The 18,401-nt window shown below is 45.9% G+C and overlaps 1 pseudogene; it reads right to left on the bottom strand.

The window, feature by feature from the left end:
- Positions 1-619: 619 nt before the first annotated feature.
- LOC118578013 overlaps positions 620-18,401 on the bottom strand; it is a 51,838-nt pseudogene continuing 34,056 nt past the window's right edge.

Raw genomic sequence — 18,401 nt, 5'->3', positions numbered from 1 at the left:
TTGGGGAACCAGTTTAACCTCTCTGATTTTAGTTTAATCATCTTAATGGAGATGAAAATGGTAGTTTTTTTTGTTTTTGTTTTTGTTTGTTTTTTGTTCCAAATCTTTGATTCTAAGAGTTAAAAAATTCAACTCAAGCTGTGGTAACTCATAGAGACTGAGGACACTCTGTGGCTCGTGTCACAGAACTCCAGAAGGGGTGTGGTGTATTTTGAGCACGTGGCTCCTGAGAGCTAACATTAGGTTAAGTGTGGTCTTTGGTGTAGTCATCCACAACACACCTGAGAAGTAAATATCATTTCTACTTTGCACAAGAGGAAACTGGGTCACAGAGAGATTAAGTCGGATTACACAGTTCACAAATGGAACAGCACTTGGGACACAGTCCAGAGAGTCCTGGCTACTGAGCCGACACTCCAAGGGCTGCGTGCGGGACTGCCTCCCTGCTGAGGCTCCCCCAGGTGGCTGTGCATGGCACTCAGTCTCACCCTCAGTTTTCTCACCCATAAGGAGTTCTTTTGTGCATATGTGGGCACGTTTGTGTGACTACACATGTCCATGTGTGTGCATATGGAGGGCAAAGGAAAACATCAGCTGTCATATTTTTAGTTCTCCAACTTTATTTGACAGCAGCTTTGTTCTCGTCCACATTGACTGTCTGTAGATTTTTGAATGTGGTAACAGGTACGTAAGTTGCCAATGTGTAGAGCTTGTTTGGTGAGTCCTCATCCTCATTACGTTTTCTGGACAAATGTACATGGGTATGGCATGGGACATTCCTTATTTCGATGGTTTTATTGAGCCTGGGATCAATGTGCACATCTGGAGCCCCCATCGCCTTCGTGGCAAATTTCTGGATTTCTTCGAGTGCCCTAGGGGCAGGCACGTTTCTTGAAGCCCGCTCCATGGATGCGCTTGTGAATGTTGATGGTGTATTTTCGGGTCACCACCTCGCTGATGGCAGAAAGGCCCTGCTTCTTCTCGCCACCCTTCTTTGTGGGAGCCCTTTTGCCTGGCCCAGGTTGGAAAGGACCCAGCTATGATTCTTTAATTAACGTTTCATTGTGCTGATTGATATCTGTCAACCTGATACAAAGTGGTGTCACTTGGGAAGAGGGAAGCTCAGCTAAGGAACTGCCTCCATTCAACTGGCCCATGGGCATGCCTGTGGGGCGTTTTCATGATTGTTAATGATGTAGAAGGCCCAGTCCACTGTGGGTGGTGCCATTCCTAGGCAAGTGGGCCTGGTTATATTAGAAAAGTAGCTGAGTCAGCCAAAGGGAGCAAGCCAGTAAACAGCATTCCACCATGGTCTCTGCTTCGGTTTGTGCCTTGAGCTCCTGCCTCAGCTTCCCCTAATTATGGACTGTGACCTCTAAGCCAAATAAACCCCTTCCTCCCCAAGTTGTCTGTGGTCAGTGTTTTATTACCAACGGAAAACAAACCAGGACATATGCATACTGTATTTGCACCATTTCCACTCTGGTCTCTCCCCCCACAATTCCTCCCATGTCCCCCCAACTCCTTCGATAATTATTAACGTTTTACACATAAACACATATAACCCGCCAAACCTGTTTAGTGTTGCTCTTATGTACACACGCACATGTGTTTAGGACTAACTACTCGGGACTGAAGAACTTACTGGGGGCTTCTCCCTGGAGATAACTGATTCTCCTGCCCCACACAGCCATCAATTGCTATAGCTTTCCTATAGGGATGGGGTCCTGCGATATTGTCCCCCATTCTCTTTGGCTTGTTGACTAATGTGTTCATAGTGCAGGTGACCATATTGCTGAGATTTCGTGGGTGCCAAGTCCCTGTCATGTCAAGAAGACACCATCTTGCAGCAGGTATCTTGACCCTGTGCCTTTTCTAATCTTTTGTTTTGTTTTGTGTTTAACCTCTTCCACTATGTTCTCTAAACCTTTTTTTTTTCTTTTTTCAGTGAGAAGTGAGAGCTGCACTTATCTGTGGATATAAGGATAAGTATTTAGAATAGAGTCAGAAATTATATTGGTTTAGGAAAATGGCTATGGTAGATTCTCCTCTGGGGTCTATGACCTCTCCAGCCACAGTCCTTGGCTAGGTTTACTCTGGCAGGCATGAGTTGGGGCTGTCTGTTGATTTTGAGAGTGAGTCTCCCATGGGCTTGGGGCTCACCAAACACGCTAGGCTGAGAAACTTCTTTTCTTTATTCTTTTTTTTTTAAAAAAGCTTTATTTATTTAATGTATATTGGGCTTTGCCTGCATATGTGTCTGTATGAGGGTGTCAGATCCTCTGGAACTGGAGTTACAGACAGTTGTGAACTGTCATGTGGATGCTGGGAATTGAACCTGGGTCCTCTGGAAGAGCAGCCAGTGCTCTTAACCTCTGAGCCATCTCTCCAGCCCGAGACACTTATTTTCTACTGGTTGCTCTCATGCTGCTGGGGGAGAAAAAGCATGAGCAGTTTTACTCCTCTCTGCAACTGTGAGCTACAGTACCGATCTGCTAGGCAAGGCTGGCCACTCGTGCAGCAGTGGCATGACTACTAAGATGGCAAAGCAACTGCTTCCTGATGGGACTGGAGAGCTGCTGGGGTCGGGGGTCGGGGGTCGGGTGGGATTCGTGTCCAATGCCATAAACCTGTCAAAAGCCTGGAGAGGTCATAGGCTAAAGTGGGGAAGCTACTGTTGCCTTACTAAATGGCCATGTTACACTTGTCATCTCGCCTTCTAAATCCTTGTGTTATGCCCACAGATGAGTGCTGCTGTCAACTCCTGTCAGAGATGCTTCTTTCTACATCAGGCAGCAGATACTTCAGAGAGTCCTAGTTGGTCAGGGTGCTCAGAATAAGTGACCGATTTACACTCTACCCTAAGTGGGATATAGCTCCAAGGCTCATGGGACATTGCAGAACAGGGCTTAGAAAGAATGTAACAGCCAGAGAAAGGGGTGGAGTGATGTAGAACACTGTGTTCCAGGGATGACAGGGCCACTGTGCTCTTGAACCTCAGTGGCTGTGACTGTCTGCACACACTGGGCCTGTTAACATCTGTCACAGAAGGGAGAGGGTCTCATGAGGCCCCACCTCTCCCTGAGGATCTGTAGACAGTTCATGTTTTCTGGGGAAAGGAGAGACATTTTCTCCAGCAGTGTAGCCACTGGTAGGGCAGCTGTGCTCCAGAGAGAAATCCTAATGAAATACACACACACACACACACACACACACACACACACACACACACACACACACGAGGACTAGCCTGGAAGAGAATCAGCTGAGGGGAGCCGAGGAAGCCTTGGATGAAGGTGTAAAGAACAGATGAAGTCCTGAGTGGATATGTACAATTCAATCACAGATGGAGCTTGTGAGGGAGAGAGAGAGTTCACAAGATGAGACAGAAATCCAGAGAGCTGGAGACGGGCCAGCCTTGTTATTTTATGACAACCCTCTTGCAAGAACAAACCAAGGTCCCATGAGAAGTACATCTGCTTTTTCCAAGGGTAATATCCTCAATGACCTAATCACCTCTTGCTTAAGGGTTCCACCCTCTTCCATGTTGCCATCCCGGGGACCCAGTCCAGCACTTGAGACACTGGAGGTCATATTCAAACCATAACCAATGCACAGGACATATGACCCAGCAATTCCACACCAGATGGACACCCAGCAGAATTGAAAACAGGGCCTTGGCTATCTGTCCACTCATATTCCCAGCATCTCCCCCTATAACAGCTAAAATGAAGAATTCACCCCAGTGCCCATCAGTGAAAGCAGGTGAGAGCAGACAGAGGTAGATCCACCCAACAAAGTATTACCCAGCCTCCACAATGATGGTAGTTCAGACACGAGGTGCAATGATGTGCTTTGAGGATAGTATGCAAGATGGTCATAAAAAGGAGCCTATAATTCCATTTATGTGAGGCACTTAGAGCAATCAAAACATAAGGCAGAAAGTCAAGTGCTGGTTGCCAGGGACTGGGGGAAGGGGGAATGGAGAATTATTGTGTGATGTTCAGAGAGTTTCAGTTTTACAAGATGAAGAGCGTTGTTGGGGGTGGACAGTGGTGACAACTGCGTGTGTTACGCAAGTGTTCAATGCTATTGAAAGATGTGTTTAAAGTAAAGATGGTAAGTTTTATGCGATATGGATTTTATGACAATAAAACGAGGCTATGCTCTAAAGCTGAAAGAAGCTTACGGTGGACACCAGTGTATCTGCCAGGGCATTCTACCAGCAGTGTTCGATGACACCTGCTCATATCTCGGTCCATCATTTCTACCATCCTCAAACCATTTTACACAAGTCAAGTCCGCTTAGGCATCACCTCATTTAGTTTCCCTTAAGTGCCATCTTTTAAGTAATATTAGCAATGCCATCTTCTACCTGTATAGGGTTTTGTTTGTTTGTTTTTGTCTATGTGATAGGTGTTTTGCCTGCCTATCTGTCTGTCTGTATATCTTGTGTGTGCCTGGGGTCGGAGAAGGCCAGAGAAGGGCACCAGATGCCCTGGAACTGGAGTTACAGATGGTTGTGAGCCACCACATGGGTGCTAGGAACAAAACCTGGGTCCTCTGCAACAACCAGTGCTCTAACCACTGAGCATCTCTCCAGCCCCGGTTTTGTTTTCTAAGACGGGGTCTTACTATACATTTCAGGCCAGCCTCAAACTCACCATGTAGCCCAGATTGGCCTGGAGCTTGTGATCCAGGGCTTCCCTCGTGCCTGGCTATACTTGTCTTTTAACTCAGCTAAAGCAGGATTTCATTCATCACTGACCTCCATGCTTCCAGAATCAGCGTGCAGTCCTTACTCTGTCGTTTACTAACGTGAGACAGTGGTGTTGTTCTCTGCCTTCCTGTCACTTTCCCCTTTCTCTATGGACTCCCCCATGCCATCTACTTGATCTCACCTCCCTAGTCACTTCCCAGTCTCCCTTGCTGATCTCGTGTCTCGGACTCGCTTCTGTTGGAGGAGCCAGCGCTCAGGCCTCCATCCTCCTTGCTTCCCTGCCCGCAGCACTCGCTTGGGCATCTCACCCGTCATTCATTTTGGGTATCATCTGTTGTCTTAGTCGGGTTACTATGGCTGTGGTGAAACTCCATGACCAAGCAACCAGGGAAGAAAGCGGTTATTTGACTTACACCTCCACATCACTGTTCTTCATTGAAGGAAGTCAGGACAGGAACTCAGACAAGGCAGGAACCTGGAGGCAGGAGCTGATGAAGAGGCCATGGAGGGGAGCTGCTTACTGGCTTGCTCTCCATGTTGCTCAGCCTGCTTTCTTTCTTTCTTTCTTTTTTTTTTTTTTTGAGCTGAGGATTGAACCCAGGGCCTTGCGCTTGCTAGGCGAGCGCTCTACCACTGAGCTAAATCCCCAACTCAGCCTGCTTTCTTATAGAACCCAGGACCACCAGACCAGGGATGGCACCACCCACAATGGGCTAGGCCCTCCCCCATCCATCACTAATTAAGAAAATGCCCTACAGGCTTGCCTACAGCCAGATCTTGTGGATGAATTTCTCAGATGACTAGCACACCTATACACCAACATGTAGCTCGAACTCTATAACTTGTCTTTTAATTAAAAAAAAAAAAAGGAGCCAGATATTGGTAAATGCTGAAAGATCAGAGAGACAAAGGAACAAGCCACAGCCACATCTCACCTTGCCAACTCCACCAACCCTCTCACTGAATGTCTCTGAGTCCTCAGCCGAAAGACTTCCTCAGCTGAAAAGCTTCTAGTTCCTGTCTCCTCACGCCTTATATACCTTTCTCTGCCCGTCATCACTTCCTTCCTAGTGCTGGGATTAAAGGCGTGTGACTCCCAAGTACCGGGATTAAAGTGTGTGCCACCACTGCCTGGCTCTGTTTCTCTCCTAGACTGAGTCAATCTCATGTAGTCCAGGGTGGTTTTGAACTCACAGAGATCCAGACGGATCTCTGCCTCCCAACTGAACTTCTGTCTCTCCCCTCTCCCCATCCCAGAAGGCCCAAGATGTTTGCATCTTCCTCCTGCCTTAAAACAAAAGGACTTTCATTCTTCAGAGCAATTTTAGATTCCCAGCCAAATTATGAGGAGTGAGTACAAGCGGGCGAGATGGTTCAGTGCTCAAAACACTTGCTCTGCAAACATGAGGAGCGCAGTTAAGGTCACCGGGTGAGCAGAACAGCCAGCCTGTCATCCCAGTACCGTTCCCTAGGCAGAAATCCTGGATATACATTTATAACAATAAACAGAGAGGGGGAGCTGAGCAGCATGAGGTTGTCTGTGCTTTACCCCCGAAGCATCTAACTGCTAGGTGTCTGCCCCCACCAGGCATGGCAGAGAGGGGACCCCTTAAGAACTGAAACGCGTACTTGCTCGTTCTCTTGACTACCTCATGATCTTGGATGCTGGATGCTGGTATGGCGGACCAAGGCAGAGTTCTCCAGAGAACTGCGTTGGACTGTGCCTCACCTCTCCCAGATCCCATGACCAACTCCCCTTTGCTTGTTGTAAGTTAACTCAAAATAAACCCCTTTGACTATCAGACACACTCGGTGGTGTTGCACCAAATTGCCACTTTTTCTGGCACCAGTGGCTTTCTCCTTTTCTAAACCCAAGAGTGTTGCTGAAAGAAAAGGTTAAGAGATTCTGTCTCATATCAGAAGAGCCACCTGGTGTGGGACAGAAGAAAACCAGTAATCCAGGGACCATTGTCATCTAGACTCTGTTTCTTTCTATACATATGTAGCGGGACAGGCCCAGAGGGTCGAGGAAATTGGCTCAGACCAGAAGCCAAGGCATGGACATAATGTGCTTTAGCACGTGAACTCACAGTTCTCTGCTTCCGGTTTGTGGATGCGATGTGACCAGCTGCTTCAAACTCCTGCTGCCTCGACTTCCCCAATGCAATGAACTGTGCCCTGGGGCCAGAATAAGCCCCTTCCCCCTTAAGTTGCATTTGTCAGAGTTTTTTTTTTTTTTTTTTTTTTTTTTTTAAATCACAGCCAAGGTGAAAAATAAACTAAGTCAGGAACTCAACTATGCGACCTCATTTAACTTGATTACCCCCATAAAGACTCCATCTCTAAACACAGAGGGACTGAATCTCAACATGCAGGATTGAGGGGATGCAATTCAGTTCATAGAAGGTGTTCTAGCTTGCACTTTCGTGCTGTGATAAAGCAATCAGACCAAAAGCAACTTGGTAGAGGAAAGGCTTTCTTTCAGCTTACACTTCCAGGAAACATTCTATTGTAGAGGGAGGTCAGGTCAGGAACTCAAGGCAGGAATGGTTGGGGAAGCTGCTTACTGGCTCACTCTCTGGCTCATGCTCAGTTAGCTTTGTTATACAGCCCAGGCCCACCTGCCTAGGGATGGTGCTGCCCACGATGGGCTGTGCCCTCACAGATCAATCATCAGTCTTGACAGTTCTCCATAGAAATGACCACATGCCAATCTGATTTAGGCAATCCCTCAAATGAGGTTCCCTCTTCCTAGGCAACTCTAGGTTGGATCAAGTGTGGGAGCCCAAAACTGACTCAGTTTCCCAGTTTGAATCTGAAATCTATTTGGAGTCAATAGAGTTCAGACTTGCTTGCCCCAGGGCTGTGAGAAAGTCCTGATTAGCCCATGGGAAGGAAAGTGCTATTTAGCTAGACACAGGCTGCTCATACCAGCTAGAGGTACATTGAGATAGAAAATGGAGCTGCCTGCTCCTTGACTCAAGAACAGGATAGACAGTGGCTGAGTGCCTGTGCTGTGCATTGTTCTACCTCTGTTCTTCAAGACTGTGTACAAGCTGGCTGTGAAATAAACTCAGGGCTGTCTGGCATTGACTGGCAGTCCTCTCAACTCTGTTCTGTCTTTTTCATTGTCTCTACAATCCGCACACCTCCACCCAGATACCCAGCCAGTGGACTCGTCGGCAGGCTCTGACAATCAAGTTGACAATAAAACTAACCAGCATAATACAAGCTAGAATGTAGTCAGTAAGGTGGGCACTGAGGACACAGTGGTGAACATGACTGGCAGTCCCACTCCAGGAATCGGAGAACAAATAAGTCTACAGTAAACAGAAAAGTGTAAAAGAGAACGCAAGTGTAGGCTTTCTTTTGGGCCACCAACCAGCTCCCAAATCATGACATGGAGACTTATTGTTAGTTATCAATGCTCAGGCTTAGCTTATGCTTGTCCACTAGCTCTTATAACTTAATTTAACCTGTTTCTCTTCATCTACTTTTTTTTTTGTGGGGTGGGGGTGGGTGGGTTTTGAGACAAGGTTTTTCTGTGTAGCTTTGTGCCTTTCCTGGAACTCACTTGGTAGCCCAGGCTGGCCTCGAACTCACAGAGATCCACTAAAGGTGTGTGCCACCACTGCCTGGCTTTCATCTACGTTTTGCCTCAGCTTTTTTTTTTTTTAATCTTTCTCTCATTTTGTATGTTCTGTTTGTCTGGAGGCTGCCTGGCTGGCCAACCCTGGGCATCTCCCTCTCTTTCTTCCTGGTCTCTCTTCTCTTGTTCCTCTCAAGCCTAGATTCCTCCTCCTTCATTTCTCTTTGCCCATCTGCCAGCCCTGCCTGTCCCTCTACTGCCTAGCTATTGGCCATTCAGCTGTTTATTAGATCAATCAGGTGCCTTAGGAAGGCAGAGCAGCACATCTTTACATCATTAAACAAATGCATCATAAACCAATGTAGCATAAACAAATGTAACACATCTTTATATAGTTAAAGTAATATCCCACAACAGACAATAGCAAGAATTGCAACAGGGTGACATGGTCCTAAGACATTGGGGAAAATATTTAGATTGAGAGTCAGGAAGTAATGGGTAAACTGAGTTCCGAATGAGTGTTCAATCATAAAGAGCCATTGTTCTCAGCTATGAAAGAAAACAAACCCAATGACTTGGGTCTTTTCTTGATCTTGCCTACCCTTTCTTTCTCTATGCTCTTGAGCATCACACTTAATTGCTCCAATTCTTAGTTTTCTTATCTGAAAAAAAATCTTCTTTTGTCTCCTCTCTCTCCCTGAACAGCTTAGTTCTAGATAGGGAAGATAAAACTACTAGAGAAAAATCCATGCCTGTGAAGAGTGGAGTGTTGTGGAGGTTAAAATTGATTCTTGACTAGACAGGTTCTAGAATCATCCAGAAGACAGCCTCTGGGCGTGCCCATTAGGGAGTGTCAAGATTAGGAAGAGGTGGGAAGACCTACTTAAACCACGGGCGGCATCATCTGTAGGCTGGGGTCCTGGACTGAATAAAAAGGAGAAAGTGAGACTGAGGATGCAATGTCGGAAACCACACACAGGGAGTCCCCTGGCAAAAGCTGGGGACTTAAAAATTCCTGCTGTTTAGGGAAATTTCCATCCATTTATTGACTATCTAGTAATTTTACCAAACTTCAACTCATACACAATCAAGAATATGAATTTTCTCTATCATTAGTTTATAAAAGCTGTGAAATAAACCACACAAAACAATACCAAACAATTATAACAAACAGCAACAATGGAAGAGGCAGAAAATCAATTCCCAGTATTACTTTCAAGTGTTTAGTTTTCAATAAAGATGTAAGAAACACATGAAGAAATAAGAAAATATGACAGATACATTAAGTAGGTTGGGCAAACAATCAATAGACCAAGGAAGCAATGGTATTGGGTTTAGTAGACAAAGACTTTAAATGAACTATTTTAAATACATTCAAGGGCTGGAGAGATGACTCAGTGGTTAAAAGTGAGTTAAGAGTCCTCTTACGTACAATCCGAGTTCAGGCTCCAGCACCTACATTGGTACTCACAACTTCCTATAACTCCAGTTCCAGGGCATCTGACACTCTGGACTCCATAGGTACCTGCACTCATGTGCACTTACCCACCTATATACACACAACAAAAAATAAAATGAGTCTTAAAAAATATTCAAAGAGCTAAAAGAAAATGCATCTAATGACCTAAATGGAAGTATGAGAATGCCTCATGAAATAGGGAACTTTTAAAAAGAACCTAATAAAGATCTCAGAGTTGGAAAATTATAGCTATAATAAAAAGTTCACGAGAAGCTCAAAAGCATATTTAGAATAGGAAGAAGAATCGGGGACTTCACGATGAATTGAGAATATTCAGTTGGAGGAACAAATGCTAAAGGGAGGGAAAACGACCAGAGCTTCAGCTGGTTTTGAAGTACCATCAAACGCGCCAACGGGTGCAGCATGGGTGTCTCCAGGAGGAGGGAGGAAGGAGGAGCAGAAAGAAAGTACCCGAAGAAGCTGTGGCCACGAGCTCCTCCAGTGTGATGAGTGACTGTGATGGATGTTGTGGTGGTTTGAGTGAGGAATGTCCCCCACAGGCTCATCGTGTATTTGAACACTTGGTTCCCAATTGGGAGCACTGTTTGGGGAGGAGGGGTAGAGGAGTGGCTCTGAAATTGTATGGCCTGCCCTACTTCCTGCTTACTCTCTCTGTGTTATGCCCGAGTCTGAAGAAGCAAGCGCTTAGCTTTCTGTCCCTACCACGCCTACCATTTGCCGCCATGCCTCCCCACCATGGTAGGCTTTTATTCCTCTAGAGCTGTGAGCTAAAATAAATCTTTCTTCCTAAGTTTTTTTAGATTTATTTTTATTATTTTATCTGTGTGAGTGTTTTGTCTGCATGTATGTTTGTGCATCACATGTGTACCCAGTGCCGAGGAGGTGACGAGCTTCCATGTGGGTGCTGAGACTTGAACCTGGGTCCTTTGCAAGCACAAGTGCTCTTAAACACTGAGCCAACTCTCCAGCCCCCACGAGTTCCTTTTGGTCATGGCAATTGATCACAGCAACAGAAAAGACATATCCAAGAAGCCCAGTGAACTCCAACTAGGAGGAAATCCGAGTTCCACATCTGCACACTGTCAACTGTCATCAAACCTCCCAAACCAAAGACTACAGGGTGAACATCTTGGAAGCAGCATGAAGCTACTCATTGTGTGCAAGGAGGGTTCTCCAGGAGGTAACATCTGCTTTCGGAAGTTGTGGAGGCCAGAAGGCACCATGGATTGTAGGCACATTCAACTAGAATACAAAGACTCTCCAATCAAGAGTTCTATACCCAGCAATGCTATCTATTGGTGAAATTATTAAGGTCACTCCACGTAGTTAAAAGAGAGGTTTATTTTGTGGCGTAACTTACAAATGAAGGGATAGGTAGATTGTAGGCTCTGGCAAAGGTATGGTGCAGTCAGGCGGTGTTCTCTGGAGAACTCTGCCCGGTCTACCTCCAATGTCCAGGGTCCGGGCATCAAGAGCTCCTTCTCATTTGGATCCTGGGTCTCCAGCGTCATCTCTCAGCCCCACCTTATAGGCATGACCATTACCGAAGCCTCAATGGGGGTTGGAACTTCCAGGCCAATGCTGGAATGACTACCCACTACAACTATCCTTCCAAACATTCAGAGAATTCATCAGTGGTAGGCCTGCTCTACAAGGGATCATTCATGATGACGTGAAAATATACTACTGTGGTGGGATAATCTTTTTGTACACTGTGAAGATGTGTCTCTGCCAAGGCACCTTCTGATTGGTTTAATACAGAGCTGAATGACCAATAGCTAGGCAGGAGAAGATAGGCAAGACTTCTGAGGAGAGATAGGAACTCTGGTAAGAAGAGAGGCAGGATTTGCCAGTGAGACGCAGAGCAAGTCAGACATATGGTACTGAGGAGAGGTAACAAGCCACATGGCAGAATGGTTAGTATAAATGGGTTAATTTAAGTTTTAGTTGAGAAACAAGCCTAAGGCCAAGTTTCCATAGTAAAAAGTCTCTAAGTCATTATTAATCAGAATATACACTATGCATAACTTAAATCCTTATCAAAAAAGACCTGTAAATGCAGCGTGTTTTTTAAGTTCCTATTTCTCCTCAGAAGTCTTGCCTATTTTCTCCTGCTTGAGACAGAGCCATATTGTAGCCTAAGCTGGCCCCAAACCTCCTGTGTAGCTAAAGATAACCTTGAACTCGATCCTCCTGCATCTACCTCTCTGTAGTGTCAAGGTTACAGTTGTGCACCACCACACCTAATCTTATGTAATTCTGGGAATTAAACCCAGGGTTTCATGGGTGCTAGGCAAGCACTTTATCAATGTCAACTATGACCCTTTAGGGTTTTAAAGGTAGTTCTATAAGTAATATAAAAGACAATATAACTGTTTTTTTTTTATAATACTTTTGGCCCTATATGATTCAGAATACAACTATATAGGCCCAATTGTAAATATGTATTGATGGACATAAAATGCATGCGGGTGTAGTTTATATGGCAATAACACAGAAAGGCAAAGGAAGGAAATAGATTCATAGTAATAATCTGAATTTGATGATGATAAATTGAGGTGGTGTTGTAATCCATAGTGCAACCATTAAGAAAAGAACTGAAGGGGCTGGAGAGAGATGACTCAGGGGTTAAGAGCACTGGCTGCTCTTCCACAGAACCCAGGTTCAATTCCTAGAATCCACATGGCAGCTCACACATGTCTATAATTCCAGTTTCAGGGCATCTGACACCCTTATACAGACATACATACAGGCAAAAAACCAATGAACATAAAATAGAAATAAATTATATATCTATATCTATATATATACACACACAAAAGCAGCTGAAATGTATGCAGTGAAATAAGGGACATGGAAATTAATATTTAAAAAATGTTAAAGTGTGTGCGTGTGTGTGCGTGTGTGTGCGTGTGTGTGCGTGTGTGTGTGTGTGTGTGTGTGCGCGCGCGTGCACATACACATGTGAGTGTACTTGCCCACCGAGACCTTCCAGGAACTAGAGTTGCAGGTAGTTGTGAGTCATCTAATGTGGGTATTGGGAACTGAACTCAGGTCCTTTGCAAGAGGAGTACATGCTCTTCACCACTGAGCAGTCTCTCCAGTCCCAGGGCAAGGAAATTAAAACAGCACAGGCGACAGTGACTATGTAACACAAACGAAGGCAGTCGTCACAGAGAAGCAGGACCAGCAGCAAAGACAGGACATTAGAAAATAAACAGCAAGTCTTGTGTGTTGGTGTCTGTCTCCTCTGCAAACTAATCCAACGCTACTGATGGCTCAGTTGGTGAAGTGTCTACCATTCAGGCATGAGGAACTGAGTTTGGATCCCTGGCACTCACATCAAAGATCAGGCATGGTCGCTCACATATGGAATCCTAGCACCAGATGATGATCAAACAGGAAGTGGAGACAGATTGCCTCAGCTCGCTGACATGCCAGTATACCAATGGCTGAGCTCTGGGTTCAATGAGAAACCCTGTCTCAAAAGAGAAGGTGGAGAGCCAAGGAGGACTCAGCACTTAATGTCACCTGTGGCTCCCACGTACACATGCACACGTGTGTAATCACACATGCAAATAACCCAAAGAAGATACTAGAAGACAGTTTCTTGTCTAAAAGAGATATGATTTCAATTCAATGTCAAAATGTGCTGAAAGTAAGGGAATAGGAAAAGACAGCATGAAGTGGTACCCAGAGCAAAAGCAGAGCTCTCCTAGTATCAAACCAAATAAACACTGTTGCAGGAGGTGGTTATCTATTAGGAACACACAGCTCTCATATGTGGTATTGTGCTCCCCCAAAATATTACGTACCCTAATAAATTTATCTGGGGTCAGAGAACAGACAGCCACTAGATACAGAGGCTAGAAAATGGTGGCACTTACGCCTTTAATCCTAGCATTTCAGAGACAGAAATCCCTCTGGATCTCTGTGAGTTCAAGGCCACACTGGATCAGCCAGACATGGTGACACACGCCTTTAATCCCAGGGAGTGATGGTAGAAAACAGAAAGGTATATAAGGTGTGAAGACCAGAAACTAGAAGCTTTTGGCTAGTTAAGCATTTAGGCTTTGGAGCAGCAGTTCAGCTGAGATCCATTTGGATGAAGACTCAGAGGCTTCAAGTCTGAGGAAACAGGATCAGCTGAGAAGCTGGCCAGGTGAGGTAGCTGTGGCCTATTCTGGCTCTCTGATCTAGCATTAACCCCAATAACTGGCCTTGGGTTTGTTCTTATTAATAAGACCTGTTAAGATTCCTGCTACACTCATAGACATACAGGGGAAAACAACAGAGTCCCAAAATACATTAAGCAAAACCTGTCATAATCATAGAAAATAACAATCATTGTTTACTAGGTCAAAGAAGGCAGCCACAAAAGGCCAGATATCACCTAATGAGTCATGTCCAGGACAGGTGACTATAGAGAGTCAGAAGGTCGGTTAGTGGCCACGGGGATCAGAGGGTTGTTAAGGAAGAGTCAGGACATCACTCATGGATACAGGGTTTCTTTCAGGGGTGTCAAACATGTCCTAAAATTAGATACTGGTGATGGCTATAAAATATTGTGGAAGTGCACGTATTAAATAGGTGAATTTTTATAGTTTGATGATTATGTCTCAATAAACAAGTGAGTTCAAGGCTTCATTGCTGGAGAAGGAGGATGCAAGTTGAGAAAGAGGGAAAAGTCAAAGAAGTGGTTCTGTGTCTGGTTTGAAACTGGTGCCTTGGGGGGGGTGAAGGGAGGGAGGGAGGGAGGGGGAGAGAGAGAGAGAGAGAGAGAGAGAGAGAGAGAGAGAGACAGAGACTATAAATGTTATAAATGTGTGTGTATGGCCACACACGCATATACTTGAGTGTACACATTCCTCATCTTGTGTCCGACCTGGGAGCGGTGACATCCCAAAGCAATGAGCACAGGAACCCAAGCCAGATCTTGGGTTCTCACTAATGTTTCCCACCCAGGATTCTGTTAAGAAACCCAAGGAACCAGAGCACCCTGGGAAAGTGATTGACAGCTGTAGATGTAACTGTCTTGTTAAATAAGAAACACAGATCCAATTGCAGAGTTAAAAGCCAAGAGGTCAGAGCAATAGCTGAGAGCTGAAATGGGTCAGAGCAAGCCAGAGCAGAAGTTGGGCGGTGGTGGTACACGCCTTTAATCCCAGTACTTGGGAGGCAGAGCTAGGTGGATCTCTGTGTGTTCAAGGATATAGCCAGCATGGTGACACACGCCTTTAATCCCAGAAAGTGAGCCTTTAATCCCAGGGAGTGACGGCACAAAGTGGAAAGATATATAAGGCGTGAAGACCAGAAACTAGAAGCATTTGGCTGGTTAAACGTTCAGGCTCTGGAGCAACACAGTTCAGCTGAGATTCATTTTGGATGAGGACTCAGAAGCTTCTAGTCTGAGGAAATAAGACCAGCTGAGGAACCCGCTAGGTGAGGAAGCTGTGGCTTGTTCTGCTTCTCTGATCTTCTAGCCTCCACCCCAATAACTGGCCTCGGGTTTGATTTTATTAATAAGACTTTTAAGATTCATTCTATAGACAGCAGGACCGAGGTGGAGATGGTACTGATGGGTTGGAAGCTTGCTGTGTCAAAAACCGAGGATGTGCTCAGAGCACTGTGCCTGTGGTCCAGGTCAGGGGCAGTTACTGCAGAAAGGACAGTAGGATTGTATCCAGAAGTTAATAATGGAAAAGATGGATGAACATCTGCACTGATTACAGAAGCATCATTTCTTAGTGGGAAAGCAGACATCACCTTAGTTGGGATGAATCGCTGATAAGTGGATGTGTCGACAGATTGATGTCTGGGGGGATGTGAGGAGAGGGACTCGGATTTCCCACCAATTGTATAAAATCGCAGTAGAATTGTGAAGAAATAGCAGTCAACCCCAAATTTAGGGACATTTTATAGAACAGCTAGCATGGAATCATCACAAATGTGAGGGGGTAGGGGGCTGGGGGATGGTTCTGTTGGTAAAGTGCGTTCTCCACAAGCTGTGTTGGGGGGGGGGGCGCTGAGTTCACATGCTCCGCACTCAAGTGAAAGGACTGGACTGTGTGCTCACATCTGTAATTTTAGCAACAGGGAGACAGAAGGATCCTGGGGGCTTGCTGGCCAGCCAGTCTAGCTGAACTGGGAGGCTCCAGACCAATGAGAGGTCCATCTCAAAAAATAAGGTGTTGAAGCTGGCTTCTACATGTACACACAGGCATCTGCAGTTATACACACACACACACACACACACTACACACACTACACACATACCACACACACTACACACACACCACCACCACCACCACCACCACACATGCATATCACACACACTACACACACCACACACACACACACACACACTACACATTCATCACACACACACACACACACACTACACATGCATCACACACACACACACTACACATGCATCACACACACACCACACACACACACCACACATACCACACACACATACATACACATCACACACTCACACACACACCACATACACACACCACACACACCACACACACTACACACATACCACACACACTACGCACACACCACACACATATACCACATACATACACATACACATCACACACTCACACACACACCACACACCACATACACACACCACACACACACACCACACACCACACACACACACCACACACCACACACACACACCACACACACCACACACACACCACACACACCACACACACCACACACACACCACACACACTGTACACACATCTCACACACACACATCTCACACACACACTACACACACACCACATACATACATATCACATACTCACACACACACCACACACACATATCTCACACACACACTACACACACCACACACATACATATCACATACACACACACCACATACACACACTACACATACCACACACACCACACACACTATACACGCATCTCTCACACACACACATCTCACACACACACTACACACACACCACACACATACACATCACATACACACACACCACATACACACACCACACATACACACTACACACACACCACACACACACACCCCTACACACCACACACCACACATACCACACACACACCACACACACCACACACACACCACACACACACCACATATACACACTACACAACACCACACTCATACACACATACTACACACACCACACACACATATACCACACACACACACCACACACTACACACACACCACACACACCACACACACACACACACACACACACACCACACACACACACACACACTACAGACACATACATATACCACACACACACCACACACACACACACATACCACACACACACACACCACACACACACACTACAGACACATACATATACCACACACACACACCACACACACACACACACACACACACACCACACACACCACACACACTACACACACCACACCACACACACACACATACCACACACACACATCACACACACCACACACACTACACACACCACACCACACACACACACATACCACACACACACACACCACACACACACACTACACACACATACATATACCACACATACACACCACACACCACACACACCACACACACACACATACCACACACACACATCACACACACCACACACACTACACACACCACACCACACACACACACACATACCACACACACACACCACACACACACACTACACACACATACATATACCACACACACACACCACACACCACACACACCACACACACACATACCACACACACACACACCACACACACACACTACACACACATACATATACCACACACACACACCACACACCACACACACCACACACACTACACACACCACACCACACACACACACATACCACACACACACACCACACACACACACTACACACACATACATATACCACACACACACACCACACACCACACACACCACACACACACATACCACACACACACACACCACACACACACACTACACACACATACATATACCACACACACACACCACACACCACACACACCACACACACACATACCACACACACACACACCACACACACACACTACACACACATACATATACCACACACACACACCACACACCACACACACCACACACACTACACACACCACACCACACACACACACATACCACACACACACCACACACACCACATACACACACTACACACACCACATACACACACTACACACACCACACACACACACACACACACACCACATACACCACACACCACACACACCACACACACACACTACACACACCACACACACACACCACACACACCCATACCACACACACACCACACACACACACACACACACCACACACCACACACACTACACACACCACACCACACACACACACACACACACACACACAAACGCACGCGCACACCCATGCATCATACACAGAAGCACAAGAGAAAGGGTCCTCGTTTCAGCGTATGCTGTCATCTTCCCAACTCTCTTCAGTGACTTGCGTTGCCTGTAGTGGGAGTGTGCCGTCACCCCTCAATATCCACAGGAAACTGGACTCGGGA

Source organism: Onychomys torridus, chromosome 2 (genome assembly GCF_903995425.1).
Source record: "Onychomys torridus chromosome 2, mOncTor1.1, whole genome shotgun sequence".
Lineage (NCBI taxonomy): Eukaryota > Metazoa > Chordata > Mammalia > Rodentia > Cricetidae > Onychomys > Onychomys torridus.
This window is presented reverse-complemented; position numbering and strand designations above follow the sequence as displayed.